The sequence below is a fragment of the Camelus bactrianus genome, chromosome 9, assembly GCF_048773025.1.
Source record: "Camelus bactrianus isolate YW-2024 breed Bactrian camel chromosome 9, ASM4877302v1, whole genome shotgun sequence".
In the NCBI taxonomy this organism is placed as follows: Eukaryota; Metazoa; Chordata; class Mammalia; order Artiodactyla; family Camelidae; genus Camelus; species Camelus bactrianus.
In genome coordinates this window covers 61,218,568-61,227,368 of record NC_133547.1, presented here as the reverse complement: position 1 = coordinate 61,227,368, position 8,801 = coordinate 61,218,568, and positions in this window count along the sequence as shown.

Genomic DNA, 8,801 nt, shown 5'->3' with positions numbered 1-8,801 from the left:
GTGGAGTAGGTTCTACAGTGGGTGTGGGGTTCTGGAGGGACGTCTGCGTGGCACACAGGCCTGGGGACCCTGGAAGGGAGGGGCATTGGTGCCAGCTTCCCATAGCATCTGTTCTGCTTCTACTGGAGATGGGAGAGGGAAGTTCCACCAGCTAGAGAGGAAGGAAGAGGAAGAGTGAAGGAGAAGTGGTGGTGCCCCTATCACGAAGGGAACCCACGTCCTTTATTTCACATTACTCATCTCTGCCCTTGGCATGGTTTCCCGGAGAGAAGTAAAAGCTGAGGGGCAAGGCCTGAGTACCAGGCATGAAGGAGAGTGCTCTAGGGCCCCTGTGTGTATCATTTCATGAGCTGGCAGGCAGTTGGAGGTGGGAGCAAGACAAACAAGTCACCCCACTTAACCCCTGGTGCTTCCTGAAAGGCCCAGCAGCAAGGAGGCTGGGGATGGAGGGAGCAGGATGTCCCTGGATCAACCAGTACTGAAGAGCAAGAGAGCACTGATCTAGAGAGGGTTCCATCAAGAGGAGCTAAGTGGGGGAGGGTGTAGCTCAGTGGTGGAGCTCATGCCTACATGCACGAGGGCCTGGGTTCAGTCCTCAGGACCTCCACTTAAATAATTAAATAAACCTAATTACCCCCCCCCAAAAAAAACCTATCAAACGAGAGGAACTGAATTGCCATGAATAACATGTGGCCAATGAGAACTTCCAAAGGAAATGATAGTAAAGCTGTCATCAGCAGCAGCAGCAGCAGCCATTTGTCTTAGGAACTTTCTTAAGGAAGCTCTTAAAAACCAGGTCCTCTGCAAAGCATTTTCTTTTATCCCACTCCAGTCAGGTGGCCAGAGCAATCGAATCCTTTTAAGATACAGACAAATAACACTCATTGTGCCATATGATAAGGATATTATGATCCCCATTTAACAGGTAAGGACATCAGGGCTAGGAAAGTTGGGGAAACTTGGCTGAGATTTGAACTCAAGGCCTCTAATTCCAGGGCTCGTCCACAGTCACCTTCCAGGCCCAGTGCCTTATCCTCCTTTCGGTGCCATCTTCCTCCTCCCTCAGCCACTGGCCCCAGCCACTCCCACTTGGCCAGTGCCTGCCCGCCTTCCTCCTGAGATCCCCCCACCCTTCTGTCCCTCCTCTATGTCTCTATGGAGATGAAGTCAAGATTGTTTTTGGTGGACTACACTTGACAATCCTTGAGAAATATTTTAAATGTTGATCTCATGTATTGCTTCCGTTAAGGAAAAAGCAATAAAATCAAGTCATTTCACTTTAATATGTTACACTATTTCCCCTAATAATTCGATTGACCCTTAAAAGGAAGAAGTTTCCCAAATCCTAATCAACAAGCATATCGGGTTGCTTTTGCTCCTGCTGGCTGGGGTCAGGAGCAGGTTTGTTTTTCCAGGGATATTAGACATCTCGACTCCCGAGCCACCAGGGAATAACTTCAGGGTTTGGATTTCAAGTGTTTCAGAGGGCTGCTTACAAACGCTCCACCCGCGCGCTCTGAGCCCCCAGACTTGTCACTTAGACAGTGCCCCTCGAGCTCTCCCGTCTGTGCCAGAGTGACCTTTCTAGAACACAGATCTCATCACTGGTTCTCTCTTCTCTGCTAAAACACTTCTGTTCCGTTCCCATGACCTACTCGATGAAGTCCAAGTGGCATGTCATGTGACACCCTACAGACCCTGGCCTCCATTGACCTCACAGCCTTCATCTGCCACCCCCACCGCTTCCCCATCCAGGCCCCACAGGCCACACTGGACAAGCCACTCTTTCTAGGATATGGGCTTTCCTGTTGCCTGACCTCTTACCTGGGGTGCCTTTCCTTCTCCCCCACCCTCCTCAGATCTGATCAATTCTTATAAGCATTTCCTCTGCAAAGTCTTTCACAGTCCTGGGGTCTCAGAATTAGTTGCTCCCAAGACATTGTGTTCCTTTCCTTAGCAGATCTCGTCAGACTCTAGCTCTGACACACTTCACGGTCCTCTCCCCAGTTGGATCTTGGGCTCACTGGGGGACTCTGCCTTATTGTCTCCAGCCTGCACTCACCCCTAGCATCGAGCACAGTACCTGGGACCTGGGCAGGTGCTGAGAGATTGCTGAATTGAAATCCAAGGCTAAAAATCTTCTCTGAATCTCACCTTCACCTTTCCAGTAAAGAGAGTTAATGGCTGGCCTCTTGTCCCTCAAAGCCACTTTGCCTCTCCTGTAGCCTGTAAGTGACTTGGTTCCTGCCCTGATGTTGCTTCTTCAGGAAGCCTTCCAGGTTTGGTATCCCTCCTGTGAGTGTCCTTAACATCTATCGCAATGCTCTCATCACCCCGAATTGTAAATGCCTCTTTACATGTCCATCCCCCCACAACCCCTGTCTGAGAATGGCTTGATGGCGGGGGCTATGGGTCTAGCCGAGGGCAGGTTCTTAGTGATAGTTCATAATTAGAGAGCACTTTAGCGTGCCAAATGTGTTTATGTCTGCTAACTCATTTAAGTGTCGAAACAACCCCATGAACTGGGTAGCACTAACCCCATTTTACAGAAGGGCAAACTGAAGCTATAGAGAGTCCAAACTCACCCAAAGTCAAACAGCGAAGAAATGGAGAGACAAGAATTTTATTCCAAGTCATCTGACTCTAGTGTCAGCTCCTGCCCAAGTCATGATTTTAATTGCATATCTGAGTGAACGGAAGTGGGGCTCTGATGCTAAGGAGCCCACAAACCCTGGACTCCTGCTCATCTGCCCTCAGGAAACATAGTCCCACGCCAGTCTGCAGGGAGTTGCCCAAATGCAAGGCCAAGATCTCTGCTAATAAAGCATTCTTGGTGAATAGCATTTTAATAAAGACTTGTTGTTCTCCTCTGCCTGAGGAGCCACCCCATTTCCTGCTGCCCCACAGGGAGGTCCTGGGAATGGTTAACGTTGCTTTGCTGCGTAACCTCTGGGGTAGCTTCAGTAACAAAAGACCTCACAGCACCAGGCCAGCAGCCAGACCTCTCAGACAGTCCCCTCTCCTTGCTGGTGAGCACAGTACATGGCTCAAAACCCTGAAGTACACACATAATCTTTAACCAGTAACTCCACTTGGAGAAATTTATCCTAAAGCCCTCTCAACACAATTCATCAAAGATGTATATGCAAAGGAGTTCCTCATAACATTATTCATAAGAATAAACACTGGAAAAAAAATCCTAGGTCCGTCAAAAAGGGAATTAGTTTAATAAGTTACAGGCATCTAAATAGTGGAAAATTATACAGCCATTAAAATGCTGTTGGGAATCTATATTTATTGATGTGTTAGGTTGTCCGTGAGCTGCTGTTGAGTAAAAACACAGGTTACTCTGTAAATAGGTAGAGTAAGGTAGTTTATTCCTGAAGGAAACACAGAAAGCAGTAACAGTAGTTGCCTTTAGGGAGGGCAGTACATTGGCTGGGGAGCCAGAGAGGAAGACTTACTCTTTCGTTTTTAACACACCTCTTGTGCTCAGAATTAACCATAATTCTTGATTCGTAATACAGTCACTTCTATCATTTGTCTGATGCCCAGTTTTCAATTTAATTCACTTATTTAACTCTCTGTCCAACCCAAAGAATAGAACACAGTGACACCTTATGTCTACCCATGGCATCCTTCCCTTTCCCATGCCTCCGCATCCCCCAAGAGGTAACCAATCTTCTGATGTTTGTCCTTCCTTTGCTCCTTTGTATAGGTGTTGCATATATACATGTGGTCTCAATAATCTATTGTGTACTTGTCATTGTTTCTAATCTATAAGAAGAGGATCACGCTGTATGGAATCTTTTGGAACTAATTTTTCCATTCAACATCCTATTGTGAAGATTCACTCATACTGTGGTGTATAGCTGCAGTCCATTCATTTTTTCCATTGCTTTGTACACATCCATTGTATGAATATATTGTGTTTTAAAAATCCATTATCCTGTCAATGGACATCTGGACTTTTCCAGATTTGTGCTGTTATGAATAATGCACCATCTATGACTGTTTTGTAGGGTATCCTGCTGCACACATGTCTGCTGCTTTCTCTGGTTAAAGGCTGAGGAATGGACTCTCTGGGGAGTAGGATTTGTGAATGTTCAGTTTTCCTAGACTTGGACATATTTACACTCTCACCAGCACATCAGAGGTATGTGGCTAATGCAAGTTCTCTACTATCCCACGTCTAGTTAAACTTTTAAACTTCAGCAACCAAATGAATGGGAGACTTCTGTCTCAATACTTATCCTTTCATTCCTTTCAAGCTTTGTACCAGATGCATGTTTTCAAATCAGTTAATAAAATACAATTGTATGTTTGTCTGAAGAGACAGAGGTTGGATTCAGCTCAAAATGTCAGCTGTAGTTATCTCTAGGATAACAGGTGATCTTTATTTTAATTTGGGTTTTTTTTTTTTTTTTTGCTTGTCTCTGCATTAATTTTTTTCTACTGTGGCTATTTACTACTTGTATAATTTTTTCTAAAGAAAGAGGGAAGATATGTGGTGCTCAACATTGATCATTAAGTAAATAAAAATTAAAACCACAGTAAGATATTACTACACAACTATCACAATGGCTAAAAGTTCAAAGATGGATCATACCACCTGCCGTAGAAGGCATGGAGCAACTAGAGCTCTCATACGTTGCTGATGGCATTACTGAATGGTGCAGTCACTTTGGAAAAACTGTTTGGCAATTTCTTACAAAGTTAAACATACACTAACCATGTGATTCAGCAATTCTATTCATAGGTATTTACCCAAGAAAAATGAAAACATATGTCCACACAGACACACGAATGTTCCTAGCAGTTTTATTCATAATAGCCCCAAACTGGAAACAGCCCAAATGCCCATTAACTGGTAAATAGATAAACAATTTGTGGTATTTCCATATAATGGAGCGCTGCTAAGCAAAATATGTTTGTATGTGTATATATATATGTGTGTGTGTGTATATACACATTATATATACACATATTTATGTATACATAAAAAACAGCATGGATAAGTCTCAAGAGTATTTCTGGAAAAGGCAAAACAGGGACAGAAAAGAATTCAGTGGTTGCCAGGGACGAGGGGTGGGTGGAGGGATTGTCCACAAAGGACACAGGGGCTATTTGGCACGATGGAACTGTCCATCTTAAGCACAGGGGTTGATATATAACTGTATGTGTCTGTGAAAACTCACAGAACTGTGCACCAAAAAGGGTGAATTTTGCTATATGTGAAGCATACCTCAATGTTTAAAAATAGGGAAAAACTGTTAAAGAAAAAGAAAGAGGGCTTGAGGTCTGTGAATTCTGGGCAGCGAGGATAAAGGAGGGGTTCCCATGCATTCCCCAAATCAGCAATTTTTAGAACTTCCTTAAAGTCTGAGACCTGATGCCCCAGAGCTCTGTCTCTTACTTGCTGGTGACCTTGGGCAAGTACCTTTCCCTCCAGGAAACTCCAGAGACGGAGAGGAATGCTGTGACAATCTCTAAAAATGCACAATATCTATTGAGCTCTGAATTTGTGCCAGGCTACCCACAAAGTGTTATATACATTCTTTCAAGTGAAAATAATGTTTTTAAAAAATTTTTTATGGAGCATTAAATATATTTAGTGCTTTGCAAGTATTCGTTCATTAAATCCTCAGACTACTCCTCAGAGTCGGAACCATTGTTCCCTCCATTGTATTAAGGAGGAAAGACAGGCACCTAGAGGTTACTTAACACCAAGATCAGCACAAGCCTGTATCCCTAGGACTTGAACCCACTCCTCTCCCGCCAAGCTCTTAAAGATCACACAGAATCAAATGATGTTCCTTCTCTGTAACACGGTCAGTGTCTGGGTCAGAAAAGACCTTGCCTTTTATCTAGTTCATCTTTTTCACTGCAGGTCTCCAGAAGTTAGAGAGGCTTCAAATCTATTCACAGGATCAGAATTGCATTTTTTTTAAGTGAAAAAAAGAGTAAAATAGAGTAGAACAGAGGAAAATAGAAAATATCAGAGTGTATTGCACATAGGAAAGTGTTGTGAAAATTCAATTTCAGTGGGTGTGCTCCAGCACAATGTAAAATATATTTCTTTCTAGGGGTCCTGATCCGAAAAGTTTGCACAACACTAACTGATCTGATTTCTTTTGCCAAGGCTGAGACTGAGGCTGAGAGGAGAAGCCAGCCACCTAAGGTCACACAGCCAGCCATGAGTAAGGTAATCCCTGTTCCCATGGCAGTAGCCATTCAATCATTCATTCGTTCATTCAGTCAGTAGATACTGGGGGCAGTAATAGCTCAGTGATAGAAGTCATGCTTAACATGCATGAGGTCCTGGATTCAATTCCCAATCCTCCACTAAAAAAAAAGTCTACATTCAGTAGATATTTACCTTGGTCCGCTCTGTTTCAGTCTCACACTGAGCACTGGGAATATAGTGACAAACAAGACAGACCTAGCCTTGCTCTCTGGGAATAAAAAGGAACTGATGTGGCACATAATAGCCTGCTTTATACGGCTTATTCTTTGCCAGACACTGGTCTGAACATGTACTACTAGCTCACTTGATTCCTAGACAGCCCTAAATGGGAGGTTCTAATACTAACATCAAACCCATTTAATAGATGGGGAAATTGAGGCACAGAATCACCTTGCACATAGCTGATAGGTGGCAGAGCTGGGATTTGAGCCCAAGCAGCCTGCCTCCAGAGTCTGTATTCTTAAACACTATGCATTTCTGCCTTTGGGGTGATTTTGCAGTATGAGCCACAGCCCAGCAACAGGTCTCAGCAGGGATGGGGTGGGGGAAAGAGCCTTACAAATGGGAAGACTTTACTGCAAACTTGGCCCCAGCATCTCTGTCCATAGCCAATATCCAGAGGTTATTTTGGGCACTTTTTAAATTTTATTTTTATCCTTTTTTAGATTTTTAGGTCACACCATGACTAAGGTCTGTCTACTAAGAGGAACGTCTACAGGGAACCTAGACTCCAAGCCCAGCCCCAGTAGACACAGGCCAAAAATTGGCATTAAATAGAAGGGAAGTGGCTTTGGGGCTCCAAGCTGGACTGGAGCTTGCTGGTTGGCTCTGGGAGGGTGGGGCTCTATGGAGGAGCAGGATTCCTGCCCCAGGAGCAGGCATCAGGCAGACTATGTTTGCTACCATTTTGAGCTCCTTCGTCAGGGAGGACCCCACCACCCCAGGTGAGTAGCCTCCTCCTGCTACTGAGGGATCGTGCAGTAGTTTGAATGTTAGTTTTTATGTGCCCAGTATCTATTTGCTCTTCTCTAGGTGACAGCACCATTATTATTCTTTAGGGGACCACACCTCCCTTACTCTTAGTCCAAGGCGTTCTGAGGAGATTGATTCCTCTTGCCTCACTCCAGGGCTGGACATATGACCTGGTCTTAGCCAATCAGAACCACCCAGCCATCTCTCTGGCCAGAGGATTGGTTCATGTGTGCACATGAGCCAAGTCAGGGCACAGAAGTGAAACCTGAGACTTGCTGTACCTATTGGAAAATTATAGTACTTTGTGGCTGGGATTGCTAAACTGGTTGCAGCCTATCTCTGCCTTGGTAGGAGAACTTAAGAAGAAAATCAACATAGAGGAAAGTAGAAACAGAGCAAGACAGATCCCTGGTGACATAATTTGACCTCCTGGAACCATCCATGTCCAAAGTCCATCTATCCTGGACTTTTCAGAATGTGAGTCTCCAGATTCCCTTTTTCTGCTTAGGCATTTGTGTTTCTGGCATTTACAACCCAAAGCGACCAAAACAAATGCCAAGACACAGCATGGTTGAGGGGAAAGATGACTGGATGAGGAGCCTTAAGGCTTGAATTTGAGTCAAAGAGTCACTATTTATTAGATCTTGGAGATATTTCAGTACTTTCAACTGTGAAATGGAAATGGTATCATTGTAATACAGTGTTGTGGGGGGAAATCAAACATGCATGGATGGGAAAGTGCCATGTAACCTGTAAAGTGCTTTGTAAACTCTAAAGCTCTGTACACAAGTGGGCAGCCTCTGATGCACGTGGTATTCAGTAAGGAAGGGATCCAGAAGTGAACAATTCCATTCACGCTGAGTCCAGCCTGTGTGTCCATGATGCCTAACAGGTGTTTTAACCTCCCTGAGTCCTGGTGGTGGTTGTTTTTTTTTCTTATCGAAGTATAGTTGATTTACAGTGTTGGGTTAGTTTCTGGTATACAGAATAGTGATTCAGTTATACATATATATACATATTCTGTTTCATATTCTTTTTTATTATAGGTTATTACAAGATACTGAATACAGTTCCCTGTGCTGTACAGTAGGACTTTGTTGTTTATCTATTTTATATGTAGTAGTTTGTATCTGCTAATCCCAAACTCCTAATTTGTCCCTCCCCCACCCGTTTTCCCCTTCAGTAACCATAAGCTTGTTTTTTACTTCTGTGAGTCTGTTTCTGTTTTGTAAATAAGTTCATTTGTATCATTTTCTTAGATTCCATATGTAAGTGGTATCATCTGATACTTGTCTTTCTCTGTCTGACTTACTTCACTTAGTGTGATAATTTCCAGGTCCATCCATGTTGCTGCAAATGGCATTATTTCATTCATTTTTTAATGGCTGAGTAGTATTTCACTATATATATACACACCATATCTTCTTTACCTATTTATCTGTTGATGGACATTTAGGTTGTTTCCATTCCTTGGCTATTGTAAATAGTGCTGCTATGAACACTGGGGTGCATGTAACTTTTCAAATCAGAGTTTTCTTCAGATATATGCCCAGGAGTGGGATTGCTGGATCATATGGTAACT